Here is a 23,055-nt window from a genome sequence, read left to right on the forward strand (position 1 = left end):
GGGAATACCAGATCATCTGACCTGCCTCTTGAGAAATCTGTATGCAGGTCAGGAAGCAACAGTTAGAACTGGACATGGGACAACAGACTGGTTCCAAATAGGAAAAGGAGTACATCAAGGCTGTATATTGTCACCCTACTTATTTAACTTAGATGCAGAGTACATCATGAGAAACACTGGACTGGAAGAAACACAAGCTGGAATCAAGATTGCCTAGAGAAATATCAATAACCCCAGATATGCAGATGACACCACCCTTATGGCAGAAAGTGAAGAGGAACTAAAAAGCCTCTTGATGAAAGTGAAAGAGGAGAGTGAAAAAGTTGGCCTAAAGCTCAACATTCAGAAAACGAAGATCATGGCATCTAGTCCCATCACTTCATGGGAAATAGATGGGGAAACAGTGGAAACAGTGTCAGACTTTATTTTTGGGGGCTCCAAAATCACTGCAGATGGTGACTGCAGCCATAAAATTAAAAGACACTTACTCCTTGGAAGAAAAGTTATGACCAACCTAGATAGCATATTCAAAAGCAGAGACATTACTATGCCGACTAAGGTCCGTTTAGTCAAGGCTATGGTTTTTCCTGTGGTCGTGTATGGATGTGAGAGTTGGACTGTGAAGAAGGCTGAGTGCCGAAGAATTGATGCTTTTGAACTGTGGTGTTGGAGAAGACTCTTGAGAGTCCCTTGGACTGCAAAGAGATCCAACAAGTCCATTCTGAAGGAGATCAACCCTGGGATTTCTTTGGAAGGAATGATGCTCAAGCAGAAACTCCAGTACTTTGTCCACCTCATGCGAAGAGTTGACTCATTGGAAAAGACTCTGATGGTGGGAGGGTTTGGGGGCAAGAGGAGAAGGGGACGACAGAGGATGAGATGGCTGGATGGCATCACTGACTCGATGGATGTGAGTCTGAATGAACTCCGGGAGTTAGTGATGGACAGGGAGGCCTGGCGTGCTGTGATGGGGTCACAAAGAGTTGGACATGACTGAGCGACTGAATTGAACTAAACTGAACAAAGTGCAGTAATGTGATCAGATGTGAGCATTGGCAAGTTTTCCCAGGCTACAAACAAAAACAGGTTCAGAGAAGTGAAACTGAGGACAGTAAGTCTAGTTCATTTCCAAGTACTCCAAGCAAAAAGTAGTAATAGGGCAGTGCAAGAAGGAGTCGGAGAAAGGTTGAGTACTAACCCTTCCTCTTCTCCATCTTTAAACAATTTTATCTGCCAAAAATTACAGTAAAAGTTCCCCAGATTTAGATTCACCTCTACAATAGACCAAGGCCAAAAACATCATGTATTACTGCCAACTCTTGTTATATTAAAACTGTATTATTATCCACATTTTAAATGATCTCTTTTTCCTATTCCTTTCCCAGCCATAGTATTAAGTTGCGCTTCTTACAAAGCAACCTGTTAGCATATTAATTGTTTATTTTAAGGGATGGGTATACCAGACCCACCTGCAGGTATCCTTATGCTAGATTTGTGCAGAGAATCATGTTGCTGGCTTTGTATCCAAATCATGTCCCCTTTTTAAAACCATTAGCTTGACTCCTTCTGTTCTTTGGAACAGTGATTTATGAATATTCAATAGAATAATACTGAGAAGCTCACTATTCTTAGTTCCTATGGACCTAGAGGGAGAAGGCAATGGCACCCCACTCCAGTACTCTTGCCTGGCAAATCCCATGGATGGAGGAGCCTGGTGGGCTGCAGTCCATGAGGTTGCTAAGAGTCGGACAGTACTGAGCGACGTCACTTTCACATTTCACTTTCATGCATTGGAGAAGGAAATGGCAACCCACTCCAGTGTTCTTGCCTGGAGAATCCCAGGGATGGGGGAGCCTGGTGGGCTGCCGTCTATGGGGTCGCACAGAGTTGGACATGACTGAAGTGACTTAGCAGCAGCAGCAGCAGCAGTATGGACCTAGAGAGGGCTTCCCTAGTGGCTCAGTGGTAAAGAATCCTCCTGTCAATGCAGGAGAAACAGGTTCCATCCCTGATCCGGGAAGATACCCAGGAGAAGGAATGGCAACCCACTCCAGTATTCTTGCCTGGAGAACTCCATGGACAGAGGAGCCTGGTGGGTGGAATTCATGAGGTCGCAAAGAATCAGACATGACTCAGTGACTGAACACACACACACACACACACACACACACACACATGGACCTAGCAAACTTTAATTTTGACCAGTTTTTCTGGATGGTAAAGAGTAAGTAAAGAGATTATGGATTTAACCTAGGTTGCCTGAGTAAACTGCTTCAGGGTATTTCTTTTTCTGTAGTTAGTCTGTCTTTTGAGCAGCCCCAGCTCCCTATATTGAACTAAGGTTTCTTTTATTTGGTCTAATTATTCCCCATTACCATTTCCCACACTATTTTGCAAATGAAAAACCCAAGGCACAAAAATCCCAGTGGGTTAATGACACCCCTATGACAGAACCCAGATGTCTGGATCCAAAACTTTTTCTTTTCAGTGCTCACATTGTCCTAAGACTATTTAATAGAATATTTGATTTAGCAGAAAGAACAAAAATGAACAGCTGGAAACTCTCTTTCCAACATTTCATTTCCATTTTCATCCATCCTCCCCCAAAGAAGTTTTTCTTTGGAAAAGATTAAGTTAATACACATGTCAAGTGCCCATTTAGAAGAACTTTGCTCCACCAGTTATGCTGAGCTAATGAATGGTAATTGCTGTCACCCGCAGACCAACAGCTTCAGTACCGGTGAGTCATTAGGCTGATGCTTTCCCCAGCTTGACAACTTCCTTCTCTCAAGGGTTTCCCCAGGGAACCTATAGTGGCAATTGAAAAGCAAATAATTAAGAGCAATAAATAGCAAAATCCCCGAGAGAAATATAAATTATTCATAATAATAACTGTGCAGACTGACTGGAGGAGGGGTATTTTTCCTTATGTGCAAAAATTTTCTGAATCTGCTCAAATATGTTTAAAACCTTCACTTTAAAAGACTGCTTTTCCCTCAAACCAAATGGAGTCACTCTTCATAAATTTCTTAAAAGGCCGAGCTATCAGATTTGGCATTGGTTTGATTACCTGCCCTATTTCATAGTATAGTCCCACTCAGGGACTTCCCTGGTAGTTCAGTGGTTAAAACTCTGCACTCCCCAATGGAGACACTAACATAGAGATCAGATTTATGAGCATGAGGGAAGGAGGGGAGGAGAGGTGGGATGAATGGAGAGAGAAGCTTGGAAACATACACACTACCATATGTAAAATAGACAGCCAGTGGGAATTTGCTATATGACTCAGGGAACTCAAACAGGGGCTCTGTGACAACCTAGAGGGGTGAGATGGGGTGGGAGGTGGAAGGGAGGCTCAAGAGGGAGGGGAAATATGTATGCTTACAGTTGGTTCATGTTGATGTATGGCAGAAATCAACACAATATCATATAGCAATTATCCTTCCATTAAAAATAAATTAAGAAAAGAAGCAAAAACAAAACTCTGTGCTCCCAATGCAGGGGGCATGGGCTGGATCCCTGGCTGGAGAACGAAGATTCCACATGCTGCAGGGCAATTAAGACAGGGGCCACAACTACTGAAGCCCGCACAACTAGAGCCTGTGCTCCACAACAAGAGAAGCCACCACAATGAGGAGCCAGTGAATAGCAACTAGAGAGTCACCTCTGCTCGCCTCAACTAGAGAAAGCACACGCAGAGCAATGACACACGGCAAAAAATTAATTAATTTTAAAAAGAATCAGGCAATTCACAATATTAGTTTTCAAGATAACTATATCTTCTGAGACTACCCAGACCTTATATCACTGTTGGTCATTCTTCAGGCTGAGCAACCCCTGTTAGGGGTGGGAAGAACAGTCTGGTTCAGGGGAATGGAATAGACGGCACAAGTCAGCAATCTGGATTATACTCAATCACTAGTTGAATGTCCTTTCAGTTCAGTTCAGTCACTCAGCCATGTCCCACTTTTTGCAACCCCATGAATTGCAAAATGCCAGGCCTCCCTGTCCATCACCAACTCCTGGAGTTCACTCAGACTCATGTCCGTAGAGTCGGTGATGCCATCCAGCCATCTCATTCTCTGTCGTCCCCTTCTCCTCCTGCCCCCAATTCCTCCCAGCATCAGGGTCTTTTCCAATGAGTCAGCTCCACATGAGGTGGCCGAAGTATTGGAGTTTCAGCCTCAAAATCAGTCCTTCCAATTAACACCCAGAATTGATCTCCTTTAAGATGGACTGGTTGGATCTCCTTGCAGTCCAAGGGACTCTCAAGAGTCTTCTCCAACACCACAGTTCAAAAGCATCAACTCTTTGGCACTCAGCTTTCTTCACAGTCCAACTCTCACATCCATACATGACTACTGGAAAAACCATAGTCTTGACTAGACTGACATTTCTTGGCAAAGTAATATCTCTGCTTAATATGCTATCTAGGTTGGTCATAACTTTCCTTCCAAGGAGAAAGCGTCTTTTAATTTCATGGCTGCACTCACCATCTACAGTCATTTTGGAGCCCCCTAAAATAAAGTCTGACACTGTTTCCACTTTTTCTCCATCTATTTTCCATGAAGTGATGGGACCAGATGCCATGATCTTCGTTTTCTGAATGTTGAGCTTTACACTAACTTTTTCACTCTCCTCTTTCACTTTCATCAAGAGGCTTTTTAGTTCCTCTTCACTTTTTGCCATAAGGATGGTATCATCTGCATATCTGAAGTTACTGGTATTTTCCCAGAAATTGTGATTTCAGCTTGTGCTTCTTCCAGTGCAGCGTTTCTCATGATGTACTCTGCATCTAAGATAAATAAGCAGGGTAACAATATACAGCCTTGATATACGCCTTTTCCTATTTGGAACCAGTCTGTTGTTTCATGTCCAGTTCTAACTGTTGCTTCCTGACCTGAATACAGGTTTCTCAAGAGGCAGGTCGGGTGGTCTGGTATTCCCATCTCTTTCAGAATTTTCCACAGTTTATTGTGATCCACACAGTCAAAGGCTTTGGCATAGTCAATAAAGCAGAAATAGATGTTTTTCTGGAACTCTCTTGCTTTTTCCATGATCCAGCAGATGTTGGCAATTTGATCTCCGGTTCCTCTGCCTTTTTTAAAACCAGCTTGAACATCTGGAAGTTCATCTGGAAGAACAGTATGAAAAGGCAAAATGATAGGATACTGAAAGAGGAACTCCCCAGGTCGGTAGGTGCCCAATATGCTACTGTAGATCAGTGGAGAAATAACTCCAGAAAGAATGAAGGGATGAACCAAAGCAAAATCAATACCCAGCTGTGGGTGTGACTGGTAATAGAAGCAAGGTCTGATGCTGTAAAGAGCAATATTGCATAGGAACCTGGAATGTCAGGTCCATGAATCAAGGCAAATTGAAGTGGTCAAACAGGAGATGACAAGAGTGAACATCAACATTCTAGGAATCAGCAAACTAAAATGGACTGGAATGGGTGAATTTAACTCAGATGACCATTATATCTACTACTGTGGGCAGGAATCCCTTAGAAGAAATGGAGTAGCTATCATAGTCAACAAAACAGCCCAAAATGCAGTACTTGGATGCAATCTCAAAATGACAGAATAATCTCTGTTCGTTTCCAAGGCAAACCATTCAATATCATGATGATCCAAGCCTATGCCTCGACCAGTAACGCTGAAGAAGCTGAAGTGAATTGTTCTATGAAGACCTACAAAACCTTTTAGAACTAACACCCAAAAATGATGTCCTTTTCATTATAGGGGACTGGAATGCAAAAGAAGGAAGTCAAGAAATACCTGGAGTAACAGGCAGATTTGGCCTTGGAGTACGGAATGAAGCAGGGCAAAGGCTAATAGAGTTTTGCCAAGAGAATGCACTGGTCATAGCAAACACCCTCTTCCAACAACGCAAGAGAAGACTACATATGGACACCACCAGATGGTCAACACCGAAATCAGATTGATTATATTCTTTGCAGCCAAAGATGGAGAAGCTCTCTACAGTCAGCAAAACAAGACCAGGAGCTGACTGTGGCTCACATCATGAACTCCTTATTGCCAGATTCAGACTGAAATTGAAGAAAGTAGGGAAAACTGCTAGACCATTCAGGTATGACCTAAATCAAATCCCTTATGATTATACAGTGGAAGTGAGAAATACATTTAAGGGATTACATCTGACAGATAGACTGCCTGATGAACTATGGATGGAGGTTTGTGACACTGTACAGGAGACAGGGATAAAGACCATCCCCATGGAAAAGAAATGCAAAAAAGCAAAATGACTGTCTGGGGAGGCCTTACAAATACCTGTGAAAAGAAGAGAAGTGAAAAGCAAAGGTGAAAAGGAAGATATAAGCATCTGAATGCAGAGTTCCAAAGAATAGCAGGGAGAGATAAGAAAGCCTTCCTCAGTGATCAATGCAAAGAAATAGAGGAAAACAACAGAATGGGAAAGACTAGAGATATCTTCAAGAAAATTAGAGATACCAAGGGAACATTTCGTGCAAAGATGGGCTCGATAAAGGACAGAAGTGGTCTGGACCTAACAGAAGCAGAAGATATTAGGAAGAGGTGGCAAGAATATACAGAAGAACTGTACAAAAAAAGAGCTTCATGACTCAGATAATCATGATGGTGTGATCACTCACCTAGAGCCAGACATCCTGGAATGTGAAGTCAAGTGGGCCTTAGAAAGCATCACTATGAACAAAGCTAGTGGCGGTGATGGAATTCCAGTTGAGCTATTTCAAATCCTGAAAGATGATGCTGTGAAAGTGTTGCACTCAATATGTCAGCATATTTGGAAAACTCAGCATTGGCCACAGGACTGGAAAAAGTCAGTTTTCATTCCAATCCCAAATAAGGTTATGCCAAAGAATGCTCAAACTACAGCACAATTGCACTCATCTCACACACTAGTAAAGTAATGCTCAAAATTCTCCAAGCCAGGCTTCAGCAATACGTGAATGTCCTTTAGCAAGTACCCACCGGCTGAGGTGCAGTCCCATTGCTTATGATTCCGGAAGTATACTACCCTCTATCACAGGGCACAGTGAGACTCGAAGGAGATGATGTGTGTCAAAGGATTTTAAAACAACAAAATGCTCAACAGGTAGTCAAATAAATTGTATTAATATTTCTCTTGCTTACACCCACTATGTTCTACAGATGTCAGCCAATCACATTGGGAACTTAATTTTTCTCATCTTGGAGATCCTCTTGAGAAATCTCTTTACCGAATCTTAGAAGATTAGGAGTCTCTGTTTGAAGAGTTTTATATATCCACATTTTATCCTCTCCTCTTTATAGGATAGTGAGAGGCCTGGATTTGGGATGAAGATAATAAGCAACCTTGGGAGACTTGCCCAGACAGTCAGCAAGTGATTCCCCAATTGGTCAGGGTATAGACTATACAAGTGAAACTTTAAGAAGTCTTTCTCAGGATATCCTGGGGACAAGCTCCCTCAGACAACCATTCTAGTCTGTGCTCACAATGTTTCTCCTCTTCCTCTGTTATACTGTTTGGGATCTGTGTTAGCTTTTCTGATCTAGTTACCATGCAAAACAAGTCCTCTTTTGCAAACAGTTCCTTTAAGAGTCATTAGACCTGGGTACATCCCATTCCCCTTAACACACATCAGGTCTGACCTTCCAGTTGTCAAAGTCTCATCTTTCCTTTCACAGCTGCCACTTAAAGTTCTTTCTTTCTCTTCTTGTTCAACAGATTTTAATTTTTTTATTTCATTCTATTTCTTCCACTACTTTTGTTATATTGCATGCATGCTAAGTCATCTCAGTCATGTCTGACTCCTTGTGATCCCATGGACTGTAGCTCGCCAGGTTCCTCTGTCCATAGGATTCTCCAGACAAGAATACTGGAGTGAGTTGCCATGCCCTCCTCCAGGGGATCGTCCCAACTCAGAGATCAAACCTGGGTCTCGCGGGGCACCTGCATTGCAGGCAGAGTCTTTACTGCTGAGCCACCAGGGAAGCCCTTTAGTAGGACTGAATGGGTCTTTTTCTATTTGAGGGATGATTTTCAGATCTCTCCAGCTCTTTCTTAGTCAAGAAGCAAATCTGACCTCTGGAAACAGAGAATACCTGGTAATGACATTTTTGTTATCTTTCTAACTTTTGGGTCCATGGTAACTTTATTAATTTATTTATATCCCTTTAAAATATGACATATTTTTATTATAATAAGATCTTCCAACCCTTTTTTATTATTTCATTAATAAAATTTACCACAGTTCTATGGATGGACTTAGAGCTTGGTTCTCTAAAAACCAAAGCAAAGGATAGAGATCCTGTCATTAAGAAATCCAGAGTCAATTTGAAATAACACAGTAGAGAAAAACCCAAGGTTATGAATAAGCCACTTAACCCAAACTTAGCCTAGAGTCTCCTTTGTTTTCTCTTGGGCTACAGTACAAAATGGAATTTAAGCTGATTTTAGACCTCGCAGGAAAAACTGAAATCTTAAGCCCCACAAGTGCTCTGCAAGGTGTGCAGAACTCAGATCCCATGAAAGCTAAAGCTCCTGCCTATCAACTTGACTGAAAAATATTATTGATACAGCAAATGCTTTTTGTTTAACTAGTACCTGAAAGATCTAATCCCATCCCAGCCTTCATATAATATCAAGCCAATGAGAAGTAGCTCATACTTTAAAACCCAAACTAGCTTGCTCTGGCTATGCAAGTTAAAAGCCAGCCTCACCAATGCTCACCTCTACTGTTGTAAAAACTAGCAGCATCACACAATACAGATACCTGCAGATGCCAAACTCAGCACAACAAAAATATGGCCTGACCCATTTCAAAGTCTCAGGCTCTGGGAGTGTTACTTTTCCCCTCAAATTCCACTCCTTGTTGATTTCTCAAGATCAGCAGCCCATGTACCAGATGTTGGGCTCTGGGAAAGTTCACCTATGTTCCCCATCTCCTTACCAGCATTGAGCCTGCCCCTGAAATGTAGACAGCTTGGAGGAACAGACCAGAAAGGGTGCTTTCTGCAGCTGGATGCACTGCAATAAGAAAGGGGAAGGACCGAGCAGGGATCTCAGATTTTATCTCCAAATTCTCAAATCAGAAAACTCCAGTCTCTTGCCCTGGGTAGGGCGGAGTAAGGGAGGTTAAGGGAAATACCTCTCTTCATCGAAACTAAGCATGAGTAATAAGTACTGCTCCAAATGTGATAATGAATTGATAGGTAAGAACCCAACCTGAAAACCCTACTTAGGTGTTTTCCTCCTAGGAACAGAGGAAGCAGAGAGTTGGTTTCATATAAGATTTTTACTTTCCTAGGAGCTATGAATCCAGGGAGAAGTCAGTTTCAGTTGCCATATTTTAGTTATGAGAGCTTTATGACATAAAAGTAAATGCAGGTTGATGGTCATATTACCATAACAATATAAAAGTGGTGCTTAAGTGTGATTTAACAATAGCAAAACCATGTGAAATTTGAGATGCTGTGAAACTGAATAGCATTAAATGATTATTTCCACTATTATGAATTATGTATGATATTTGAAATAATGTGAATTTAATTATTATAATTATGATAAACATAAGAATTTAAAGATAATTTTTATCATATTGAACTTGAAAATTATACTAATAAGTCAATGAGTAAATAAATGAGAATGGACAGGAGTCTGCATTTATGAGAGAGTGTATGATAGAAAATTACTGCCAAAGATTTAAACAAGATTGTTATTCTAAGGACACTTCTTCATAGAAAGGCTTTTATAGGTTATCAAATCTCCTGAGAACTACAAAACATTGCTTGATATTGATTCCTGGCAAAAGAACATGAATTGATAGCCTTAAGAGATTCCAGCAAAGCTAAGGGTAAGATAGATGTAAAACACCGATAGAAACACAGAGTTTCAAGAAAGTCACTCTAGGTCTATATAAACAGAGTCCTCATGGGCATTCTATCAAAACCACAAGTGTCTCTCTCTTCTTACTAAGTGTGGTACCTCAGATAAATTCTCTAGCTGGTGCTAACTCTGGTGACTCACAACTAAATCACGTACCTGTCTGTAGTTGGTGATGAACCTTGGTGACAATTCTATTAAAAATAGAAATTTCATGTCACACTGCAAAATCATTAAATTGTCTAATTTGACAGAATGTCTTCTTGACAGGCAGCTGCCACTGATTTTTGAGATACTCTTCTGGAATATTTATCAGAACAGTAAAGGGAAAGAAGAAATACTTCTTATCTAGGCATCACATTTTCTCAAGTGGAGGCTGTCTTGCTAGATAAAATAGAAACATCTTTGTAATTAAAAAGCTTTGAGAAGTTAAAATATGTGTTGACCACAAGAAATGGCTGTTACAAACATCAGGGGCCTCAGGATATAGTCTGCGATGTTAAGTTCTGTGGCTGCATGCTGCCCTGGTTCGAGGGCAGGTTAGGATTAAGTCATTGTAATTTTTTCCAACAAAAAGTAATTTTCAAGCCCTGTGTTTACCTTGCCCATTCCCTTGTTATTTAATCTTACAGAAAAACCTAATAAGAATGCACTTTGAAAGGTAAAGAAAGAAAACCAAAGCATTCCTTTTGGTACTTACCTAAAGTTATAAATATATATATATATACGTTTATATATATATATATATATATATATATATATATATATATTTCGCAGGTGGCTCAGTGGTAAAGAACTTGCCTGCCAATCCAGGAGATGCACGTTTGATCCTTAGGTAGGGAAGATACCCTGGAGGAGGAAATGGCAACCAACTCCAGTACTCTTGTGTGGGAAATCCTGTGGAAAGATGAGCCTAGCAGACTACAGTCCACAAGGTCACAAAGAGCTGGACATGGCTTAGCGATTGAGCACACATGCATGTATATGTAGGCATACATTTTCTCAGCTTGCATTTATGTATACAATATTCTTCCTTCCAAACTCCAAGTGTCCTGCATTATGTCTTTTTCTGCAGGTAATAAGTCCCTCCAGGAAAAGAGTCACAACTTTTCAAATAAAAACAAAACTAAGAACTTAAAAATTTGAGGTGAATGAAAATGACCTTTCTTTCTATTCATTTCATGGTCCGGATTTACCTATCAGACACTCTCCTTTCCCAGCACAGATGTGGTCTGTTTAAAAATAATGTCAAATTGAGACAGGTATATTATGAAACAAAGAAAAAAAGCAAAGAAAAGAAAAAATCCACCACTTCACTGCTTTCCTTATTTTGAGGTACCTCCCTCCCATACACCTTTCTGTTTGGGGGCAAATCAAGCATCTGTTTTACTGGGTCTTCACTAGCAATAAACTGACCACTGAGGATTCTCTTCTGCCCAGTGAGTTTTCACAGGGAGTGACAGATGCCTGTCTGTCCATCTCCCAATCGACCTCCTCTTCTACCACCAGCCTGAGCATCCTTTCCACCTCCTCCCACTCCCAAGGCTCCCAGCTTTGGCTGCCAGGCCTGGAAGAGAGCACATAGCCCAGGGGCTCTAGTGTTTTCCTAGGGAGCTCGGGCTTAACACTCAGCTAATCTCCAGCTCCTTCAGATCTCTCAGAGTAGCTACAAAATGGATTAAATGCTTTTAAGGTCTCATCTGGAAGTCATTCCTCCAGTTACAGCCTTCCTTTCCTAAACGAAACAGATAAGGTATGCCCGTGAATTCTCATAGAGATTTTGCACCCTTACTCTAGAGGTGTGTTTCTTAGAAGACACAGGAAATTCTTCTTGAAGTCTCCTTGAAGTCTCTCCTGTCAAATATCCCCCATTGGTCAAAGTTTTCACCATGAGGAATTAAATCCCTCCTACTTGGAGTCTGTAACATTCAGCCTTTCTCTTTGGCCTCAAAGTTAGATTCTATTCTCTGAAATACGCTATTAGGTTCAGTAGGAGTTTGGAGGTGGTCAGATATGGAGCTACAAAACAGGTGTCAAAGAATTTGTCTATTTATACTGGAGAAGATATCATATCTAGAGGAGCAAGTATAATTCAAGCCGCCAGTTAATTACACTTGGAATAATTCACTGTTAATCCTACATCTTCTGCACAGGTCAGCCAAGTGGGTAAAATGAAAATGTGATGGCATTCCCCACCCCTCCACATTCCTCCCACATCTTTGTAATTTTGGCACAGAAGGGTGGTGAGAGGGGACTTTCATTCCACTCTCATGACCACAGTATCCGAAACTCCACACTTTAAGGAGAGAGACTAGGAGCACCATTACTCACTGTATACCCAGGAACTGAAGAAATAACCACTTGCTGGTCTGATGGATCCATTCAGTCAGTCTGCTTTAGGATGCATCACATCTTATGGATGAGAAAACTGAGTGAAGCGCCTAAGTGCAAAGTGCCCCTCCCTCAGGACAGTGCTATAAAAACCACCCCAAAGGGACTTCCATGATGGAAACTGGCCATTCCTTCAGAGTAGCTGTGGACTGTTTCAAAGGCTTTGTTCAATTCCTAAGAAACACATTCTCTTCACAGTTGTGGTTCACAGAAACAAGAGTAGTTCAGAAGAGAATATCCCATCGTTTATTATGTACTTGAAAAGCAATTTCACATCGCCACTAAAGTCGTCTGTGATTTGTCTAGACTTCATCACTGTAAGTGCTTCTGAAGTTCACGCATTCTTCTGTCACTTCTTTGCTCCAACATATAGGCATTCCAGTCATCACAGCGGCAAATGAATGTGGTCTACCTGCTCTCATACTTTTTGTGCAACTAACACATCATCAGACTTTGGAAATCTTGCATTTGATGGCTCATGTCAAAGCTTAGATTAAGCCTGTTTCTAGAGGTGAATGCCATTTTAAGCTTGTGAAAAGGCAGCATATTCTGCTTTTTTATCTTGGTGTGCCTTTGGTGTTTTGCAGAGCCCTTTTCTTTTATGGGACTGAGTCATCTTTATGACCTCCATCAAATGTTATTATTATTTGCTCATAGAGATCTAGATCCATATCAAATTTTCACACCAGTAAATCCATCCTAACTGAATGAATGAGATGCTGAAAAGGCAAGAGCCACAACCATCAGAGCTCCTGTCTGGAGCAATGAACAGTTCCTGAGGCTTAATGGAGATGTCACAATGACTTAGACCCTTGCTCCTTGCCTGAAGCTGCCTGGCTCCCAACAGAGCCCTGGTTCCAAGTGACCCTGACCTTCTGAGTCTCTTCTCTGATCTAGAAGTTGGAGAATATCAGTTTAGCCTTTATTAAATCATACTCAACATCTCCTTACAACTCAGGAATAATGAGCTGCTAAAGATGCCAGAGATATGTAAACAAATTTGTTAATTTTTTATTTTGTTGTCTTAACTGTTCCCAAGATAGCTTTACTCATTTTACAACTTTTTAAGTATCTTTAAGTGTCACAGATACATGTAAGATTATTCCAGGTGGCACAGTGGTAAAGAATCCACCATCAAATGCAGGAGATGCAAAAGATGAGGATTTGATTTCTGAGTCAAGAAGATCTTTGGGAGTAGGAGATGGCAGCCCACTCCAGTATTCTTGCCTGGAAAATTCCAGGGAGAGAGGAACTTGGTGTGGGATACAGTCCATGGGGGCAAAGAGTCAGACACAACTGAGCATGCACACAAAATCAAAATCAAATATCTAAAGAATAGCAATAGAAATAGGAAGTGGAAGAAAGATCAGAGAGTCAAGATAGTAATTAGGCATAGTTACCATTAGGTATAAACTTCAGGACAAAGAAACATCAATGTCTGGCTCCACAATCTTGTGATTAACAATTTGAATCCTTTGGCTTTTTTGTTTTATGCTTTATGCTGTTTCTCTGTGGTTACTCCCTCTATAATCCTCCTACAAACAGAAAAGTTCAAAGAGTTACCCTTGGCCAGTGCTTCTCAAACTTTAATATAACTGCATATAACTGACTTGGGGATCTTATTAGAAAGCAGAATCTGATTTAGTAAACCTGGGGGGCTCAGGATGCTGCACAAGGTGCCAGGTGATGTTGATGCTGCTGGTCCATGGACCTCAGACCACTCCTTGAACAGTGAGGCAGAGGACAAGATCTTATAAAGAGGGAAGAAGCTTTACCACTACTGTATCCACTTTCTGGCTCATCCCTCACCCCAACCATAATACCAACAAATAGCTCAGGTAGTATTTCTTAGCCCACCCATCGGCAGGCAATGCTCATCACCCTCTCCTATCATGATTAAGTGGCATTCCCAAGCCCCATGACTCTGTTGCTTACTGGGTCTGTGTAGCGGGCCATCAGACAGACAGACAGACAGTGAAGTGGCTCAGCCATATCCAACTCTTTGCGACCCCATGGACTGTAGACTACCATGCTCCTCCATCCGTGGGATTTTCCAGGCAAGAGTACTGGAGTGAGTTGACATTTCCTTCTCCAGAAAATAGTTACAGACAGTGAAGTGGCTCAGTCGCGTCCGACTCTTTGCGACCCCATCAAGTCCTACCAATTCATCCTCTTCTATCTCTCTCACATGTCCCCTCTCTTGCCTCTATATGGCTGGTTTAAGTTTCTCTAGCCTGGGAACTTCTCTGGAGGTCCAGTGGTTAAGATTCTGCCTTCCAATGCAGGGGATGAAAGTTTGATCCCTGATCAGAGAACTAAGGTCCCACATGATACAAGATGCAGCCAAAAATTTAAAATAATAATAAGAAGAAATTCCTCTAGCCTCTTCTCCCTCTAATCCATCCTTTCTATTTCTGCCAGAATGGTAATCCAAAAACCAAGTTCATATTGCCTTGAGAGAAAAAAAAGCTAACCTCCCACCCCAATAGAACACAAGTCCCCTTCATCTTCTGGCTGATGCTCAAACTTCCAAGCTGATACTGCCCCACTTCCACATATAAGTCCTGGGCGCCTGTCATGCAAAGGAGGGTCAGGCTTCTGGAAGAGACCCTGTTCTCTCACCTCCCTGCCTTACACGTGCCTTAATTTCTCTCATGAAGATTTTTCTCCCCTACTCCTTCTCTTGTGAAACACCTCCCTTAAAACTCAGTTCTAACGTCATCTGCTCTCTGAGGTGTTTCTGAATTCTCTTCTGCTCTCAGATAGCCTTCAGTCCTCTCCTGTATGCATGCCTAAGCCAAACTCTATTCTCCAAGCTCACATCTCACAAATGTTTCCTTTGATTCCTCTACCTGACCTGACTGTCTCTCTCACTAAAACTGAGGGTTCCCGGAGTTAGTGAGTGAGTGAAGTCGCTCAGTCGTGTCTGACTCTTTGCAACCTCGTGGACTGTAGCCCACCATGCTCTTCCATCCCTGGGATTCTCCAGACAAGAGTACTGAGTGGGTACTTCTCCAGGGTATCTTCCTGACCCAGGGATGGAACCCAGGTCTCCCGTGTTGCAGGCAGACTCTTTAACCTCTGAGCTACCAGGGAAGCCTATGTCTTTTTCAAATTGAAATAGAATTGATCTACAGTGTTACATGAGTTTCAGACGTATAACACAGTGACTTGATATTTTTAGACTATACTCCATTTAAAGTTATTGTAAAATATTGGCTATATTCCCTGTGCTGTACATTACATCGTTGTATCTTATCTATTTTATTTTATTTTTAAATTTAAATTTATTTATTTTAATTGGAGTAGTTTGTATCTCTTTTTTTTTCATATCAACAATTTATTTATTTATTTTTAATTTTTATTTTTACTTTATTTTACTTTACAATACTGTATTGGTTTTGCCATACACTGACATGAATCCACCACGGATGTACATGAGTTCCCAAACATGAACCCCCCTCCCACCTCCCACCCCATATCATCTCTCTGGATCGGCCCCGTGCACCAGTATCCTTAATCCCCTTCCCCTGTGTGTCCATCCCCCGTTCTCTCCCCACTGGTAACGGCTAGTTAAACTGTATCTTATTCATCCGACCACTAAAGTGTAGGCCCAGTGCCTGACCCCTGACTCTAGGGAAACCTGCTTCCCCACCACAGATTTCTCCCATAGCACTTTGCCTGGTCTTCAGAATGGGAAGACCTCCAGTAGCTAGAATAAGAACGAGCATAAAGATTAGATGGGACCCCCCAAAGCCCCAGTCTTGCCTGAATATTTGCGCCTCACCGGGAAATGTCAGACAGGAACAATTTTAAAGATGTCATACCAAATTTTTTTTCAGGAGATTAAATCTGGTAATAAATAAACAAATATTAAAGATTAAAAGGTAAATCTCTCTTTTGCTTTTGTTCTTTTTTTTTTTTTTCTTGGCTAAGAATGATGTTTGAAATATTCACATGGGATGTGGGAGGCATTTCACAGGACTTATTTATGACTAACGAGTATGAGTTTCTCTGGGAAAGGCACGACGCCTGTGGATCAGGTTCAGCGCCTCTGAAACCCTCATTTATCTGCTGGGGACCAACTCCCACCTTCCTGATGGAGCCTCCTCCTATCTTCAAGCTCAAAGACAGGAGAATGTGCCAGGCGCCCTACCGCAGCCGCTTCCTCTGAGATCCACCCTGAATTCCTGCGGGCGGGGGCGGGGCCGGGGGTGGGGTCTGCACGGTGCCAGGTGGAGTTTATTTTTTTGTGGGAGTTATGCTGGGTGAGAAAATTCGCCTGGATTAGTTCTGTTACTTGCTTGGCTGTTCCTACTTGCCCTCCTGCCATAAGCCAAACAGAAAACATATTTTCTAAAATAGATAGCCTTGGAGTAATTTCTGTTCAATGTGATTCCACTGCAATTCTTTTCTTCATATCAATCGAGTGATAGAGGAATGGGAGACAACTTAGAGATGCTCCACAGAGCCTCTTCAATTTGCTGATGAAGAAACAGACCTGGTGAAAGGGAGGGACTGAGGCGACTCCCGATGATGACAGAGTCGGAACCAGAGTCCACATTCCCCAAGTGCTGGGCTAATTCCGTCTCTAATCAGAGTATCTGACTATCACTTGTACATTTTGTTAAGCGTTATGGATGTTGGAATCAGTGGGCCTGGATTCAAGTTAGAGTCCAACTAATTTCTAGTTTTTCCTGAAAAGATACTAGGTCCAGTATTGTTACCTATAAAACAAGTAAACAATTGTTACTACTCTCAAAAGGTTTCTGTGAGGAGCAAATGCATCATGATTAAAGAAGTGCTTTGTAAAGATTAAGACATGTTACAAACATTAATTATTGCTACCCCTTTCAAACAGTTTGTCAAATATTTTGCTATGGAATTTAATAGAATTTTGTGTCACTTACAAAATGAAAACAAACTGATTTTAAAAGTATTTCCTATTCTAAACGAATACATGTGAAATATATAAGGTGAAGAGAATTCTTGGAGCTGTAAATTTATCTTTAGTATTTCTCTTTTGCAGTTGGCCATGTCTCAACACTTGGAAGAAAAGCTATGACAAAACTAAACAGTATATCAAAAAGTAGAGACATCAGTTTGCCAACAAAGTTCCGGATAGCCAAAGCTATGGTTTTTCCAGTAGTCATGTATGGATGTGAGAGTTGGACTAGAAAGAAGGCTGAGCATTGAAGAACTGATACTTTTGAATTGTGGTGCTAGAGAAGACTCTAGAGAGTTCCTTTGACAGCAAGGAGATCAAGCCAGTCAATCCTAAAGGAAATCAACCCTGAATATTCATTAGAAGGACTGATGCTGAAGCTGAAGCTCCAATCCTTTGGCCACCTGATATGAAGAGCTGAGTCATTGGAAAAGACCCTGATACTGGGAAAGATCGAGGGCATGAGGAGAAGGGGGCAACAGAGAATGAGATGATTGGATGGCATCACTGACTCAGTGGACGTGAGTTTGAGCAAACTCTGGAAGATAGTGAAGGACATGGAAGCCTGGCATGCTACAGTTCATGGGATCACAAAGAGTCAGACACAATTTAGAGACTGAACAACGATATGTCTCAACAGACCGCTTAATCAATCTTGCCTTTATCCATCTTAAGTATGTCAAATTTGCTTTGAGAATCAGCCAGGATATTACAGCCACTGGCCCTCATCCTTTCTCCTTGGTCATTTTTTATCCCCCTTTGGGACATCCAATGCCAAGCAGAGGTTAGGACAATCAGACTAACTACTCAGGGGACTTCTCCACCAAGCTTCCTTGAGGATTCAACAATTCAACAGAAACTGAAATACTGACTGTCTTAATGATAACTAACACTTGCCCAGACACCACCACAAACAAAGCCATTACCCACTTCTTTCATCAGTTAACAGAGGAGGCTCGCTGATATAAAATAACTTTTGCCAGTGCCCCACTGGCAAGTTCTGATACTAAATGTGTGTATTTCCTATTCAGCACACTATCGCCTTGGCTACTCCCAAGGTTTACAGAGAATCTTTATATCTTTCAGAAGCAGTAGCCAATGTGTGGGTAGAAATAAGAGTGGGGAGAAGAAATGCTGAGACTTTTTGAGTTCTTATTTATATTTGGTGAAAATCCTTATATGGCATGTATTTACTATTGTAGGCAGTTAGCCTTATTGGCAAAGCTCAATAAGAGTCAAAGAAAGGATGTTAAAGACCATTCGCCATCATGGTTGGTTTTGTATGAACACACATCCCCTTCCTGTTGGTGATGTGACAGCAGGAAGGAAGGAGGGAGGGTGTGCCATGGGCTCTGAGTTAGAGGCTGAAGGTGGGAAGCAGGGAGCTTTCTGTCTAGGAAAGCCTATGAGTTTTGCCCTCTTTGTCAGATGTGAGCAGAGAAAACTGTGAGATTTAGATGTGTTTAGTGTTCATGCTTGCCAGCTGTTGCCCATATGGGGCTCAGATCCAGTCTCCAGTGACGTCTTTGCTTTCTTGTCTCACAGCATCTGTGTATCCTGGGGTCGACAGAGTCAAAGCATTCATGATGTTTATTGCTAAGACATTTGATGCAATTAGAATAGTTTCCCTGGGCAACTAGAAAACTCACAAAACTCAATTTGATTGAGCTCAAGCATTTGGAGCGCCAATGCAGCGATAAAGGTAGCAGGCATTGACAGGATATGAGAAACACCTTGACTCAGACACTGGCACCTCACAGCCACCTGGTTCTTGTTGCTGCTGGCATCTGCTATTCCTCTTCGAGGGCCCATTCTCTCCAGGGTGCTCAGAGAAGCCACCCAAGGCCAGAAAATGATTAGTAAGCCTCACCAGGGACCACACTCTTCTGTTGCTAGTTAGGGTCTATATCAAGGTGACCTTGACTGTCCCCCAGACTCTGGATACACCTGTCTGGGGCTCCTTTGGTGAACATCCTCTAGTTTGTCTGACCCAAATACATAAAAGTCACCAAGTTTCCAGCTCTTACTGATCTTTTCAGGACTTCCAGGGTGCTGAAGGTTTCTTTACCCTACCTGGGAGGAGGAGACCTGGCCACATCATTGGTAGGGCCCAGTGCAAAGTGAAAATGCAGGAACCCTGTTCCCAAAGCAAGAGAAAACATGCCTTAAACGTGCTTGGATATAAACGTTTTCTTTCCTCTGTGGCCTCTCTCTTCACTTATCATAGAATTTTTAAAATTAATATTTAATGTTATTACAAACAAAATTTTTAAATTTAAATGTATAGCCTGAATTTTCCTATTTATCTTGATATTGTAAAATGCCAATTTTAAATGAAAATACAAGAGCACTTAACTCATATGCAGAATCACCAAAATTACGCAATTTGTATATCAGAACTGAAACAAGCAGATGCATGTTGTTCTAACCAGAAGAGTGGGAAAATGTCACAAAACCACCTGGCTTTATTTTACTTATTAATATACGCATACACCACCTAACTCTCTTTTTGACTTGCTGATGAGAAAGGAAGGGCTGAGATGACCAGAAACTCTGAGTTGCTTCATCTCTCCCTTTCCTTCCATGCTATCGTTTCAGTTTAAGAGGTCAGCTGATGCAACAGTGGGAAAGGATGTGAGAGACAGAGATCCTTGGCCATCTGTATTTCTGGACAGATGTTCAGAATGTTCATGGACATCCCTGTGCTCATGGATCACCCTGTGATAATGGACACCTGTTTTCACAGACACCCAAATACATAAAAGTCACTTATTGCTCACTTACTGCGTGCTCACAGAGCATGGTGAGTGCTATGTGCAAATGAGGAGGGAAATGATTAACCACATGCATGTTTCACAGACTCCCTTCTTTCTGTCCATCATCACTGCCCCATTGTACTAAATATGAAAACATACTTGTCAAGAACTTCAAGATGGCAACAGCAGAATATTAAACCCTGCATAGGTCACAGGCCCGTGATGCCAGCCTGCCTAACCTGTTGATGTTCATCATCCTGCTGCTTAACTCTCATTGTAACCAGCTCTGAGATTCTTGACATCTTCTTGTACTGTCTTCCCAAATTTAACCCACTTTACTCATAATAGTCTGACCTATACAAGTATGTCAGGGCCCCTGCTCCAGCAGTCTCCTAAGAGTCTCTTGTTCTGTCTCCACTTGCAGAGCTCCAGCCACAAGTAGTGTTGGCAAGGGAACCAAAACTAGGCAGTGGGCTTCCCTGGTGGCTCAGTGGTGAAGAATTTGCCTGCCAGTGCAGGAGACAACATGTTTGGTCCCTGGTCCGGGAGGACCCCAGATGCCTTGGAGCAGCTAAGCTCATGTGCCACAACTGTTGAGCCTGTGCTCTAGAGCTTGGGAGCCACAACTACTGAAGCCTGTGGGCTCTAGAGCTTATGCTCTGCAATAAGAGAGGCCACCACAATGAGAAGCTCATGCACTGCAACTAGAGAGTGGCCTCCACTCACCTCAACAAGAGAAAAGTCCACACAAAAAGGAAGACTCAGCATAGCCAAAAAAAATTAAAAAAAAAATAAATGGTAAAACAAACAAACAAAACAGGCAGCTTCTAGGAAACCACTTGGCAAATGCATCCCTGGGTCTGAGTATGTCAGTGTGCCACCTGCAGTGTAATTGCTGCAAACAGCTAAGATAAAATCTAATCACTGTCTCTGTAATCATTCACTGAAGTAACACAAACTATGATTTTTAACATTCTTCTAGCACAGTAGATAGTCAATGAAGCATCACCAAGGCAAAGACAGGTTTAAATCTAGTATGAGCCTGTAACCAATTAAACCAGGCGAAAAAGTTCAAGTTTAGACTCTGCTGCTAATGAGACCAGTAGCTTAGCCTCCTGGAGCCTTGATTTTCTCCTCCATAAAATGGATCATTCATCTCACAGTCTTGTTTTGAGTCTAAGGTACCAATGACTGTGAAAGGACTTTGCAAACTCTAAAGTGCTACACAGGGACTTTCCTGGTGGTCCAGTGGCTGAGACTCTGTGCTTCCAATGCAGGGGGTCTGGGTTCGACCGACTCTGGCCAGGGAACTAGGTCCCATATGCCACAACTGAAGATCCTGAGTGCCAAAATTAAGACCCAGCACAGCCAAATAATAAATATTTTTTTAAAAAATAATAAAGTGCTACACACTGTTATAATTTTAAGATAATACTATGATGTGAGGTGTAACTGAAGTTTGGAAATAGGAAATAAATATTTAACATTAAGTTGAAAAGTGAGTACTCTATCCCCAAAACTACAAGATTCAGAGAATATAGAGACAAAGTCACCTCCTCTGTTCCTGGTCTCCCTGATTGCCCCTAGTTTCCATATGCCCACACAGAGTGGGGGGAAAAGACGTAGACATTGGAGGTAAATGACAATGAGATGGGGTAAACACAGTCAAACACTTTGTTGTAATTTGGTTAGTTAACAGCATGTCTTCTCTGATTAATACTAAGCTTCACAACAGTAGATCTTTTGTCTTGCTTCCTGCTGTATCCTTAGAAGTCAGCACATTGCTGGGCATGCAGTAAGTGTCCAGCAGTTATTTTTGGAACTGATACATGAATAAGGAGGAAAGAAACAACAGACTGCATGGCTGAGGGATACAATGAAGAGAAGAGAAGGCAGACGGAAGGCATTGAAATGCTGTTTTGCTGAGCCTGTCCTCTAACTTATAGTTCTCATCTCAACTGCTATTTTATCCAGATGCCCAGAAAGAGTGTTCAACGTTTTGTTGCCGTTTAGTTGCTAATCATGTCCAACTCTTTTGCAACTTCTTGGACTGTAGCCCGCCAGGCTCCTCTGTCCATGGGATTTCCCAGGCAAGAATACCGGAGTGGATTGTCACTTTCTTCTCCAGGGGAATCTTCCCGACCCAGGCATTGAAACTGTTTCCTGCATTGCAGGTGAACTGTTTACCACTGAGAGACCCAGGAAGCCCATTCAACTTTTCAGCCTTCTCCTTAAAGATCCTTCTGTTAGAGATTAAAATTACCACAGTTCTCTTCTGCCACTTCACAGGAAAAAAAAGAAATTTCAGAAAAAAATGATGGTCCCTAGAACTTGTATACTAGGGAGTATTTTGGGATCAGTCCCTAATATTTTGTATTCTTAGGGAATATTTTCATGACTAATTGTGATAGTTTGGTGCATTTTTTACCATGTGCTGTGGCAGTTTCTATGTAAGAAGTGAGAAGCACTCGACAAGTGTAGACAGCCAGAAGCATTGACCGGAACGTGACACGTGGTCTACATGTATCTTTTTTCCTGCAGCACAATGCAAAGCTTTTACATGCTGATGTGCTAAAAATATTGCATCCATTCTGTTTGTTGGTTTATCTAATGAATCTGAGAGAATTTCCCTTATGGGATGCAATAAAATAAGTCAACTTATTCATTCTATACAGATAAAATGGATGTTCAAACAGCAGAGCTGTGAGATTAAACCCTTTCCTCTCTGACTCTCCCCTTTTTGTTCTCAAGAGAATCTTTCTAAAATCTTCCTTGTTTCTACTTTGTATTGAATACTGTTTCTATTCCCAGTGAGTTATGGTCCCCAACCTTTTTAGCACCAGTGATCAGTTTCGTGGATGACAATTTTTTGACAGGTCAGGGAGAGGGAATAGTTTTAGGATGATTCAAACACATTAAATTCATTGTGCACTTTATTTCTATTATTGTTACATCAACTCCACCTCAAATCATCAGGCATTAGATCCCAGAGTTTGGGGACCACTGAATTAGTAGATTTTAATCTAGCTTCTTTAGTCATGGAACAAAAAGCTTATATTTTCTCTTGATGCAAGTGAGTTTACTTTACTGTCTCCT

At 41.6% G+C, this 23,055-nt stretch overlaps 1 long non-coding RNA gene across 1 annotated transcript in view; it reads left to right on the forward strand.

The window, feature by feature from the left end:
• Window positions 1-22,694, forward strand: part of LOC132660203 (uncharacterized) — a 36,136-nt gene extending 13,442 nt beyond the window's left edge. Inside the window, exon 2 of the long non-coding RNA XR_009601524.1 lies at window positions 17,288-22,694. This is a non-coding gene — a long non-coding RNA (uncharacterized LOC132660203). The remainder of the gene's footprint in view (window positions 1-17,287) is intronic.
• Window positions 22,695-23,055: the final 361 nt, after the last annotated feature.

This window comes from Ovis aries, chromosome 8 (assembly GCF_016772045.2).
Source record: "Ovis aries strain OAR_USU_Benz2616 breed Rambouillet chromosome 8, ARS-UI_Ramb_v3.0, whole genome shotgun sequence".
Lineage (NCBI taxonomy): Eukaryota > Metazoa > Chordata > Mammalia > Artiodactyla > Bovidae > Ovis > Ovis aries.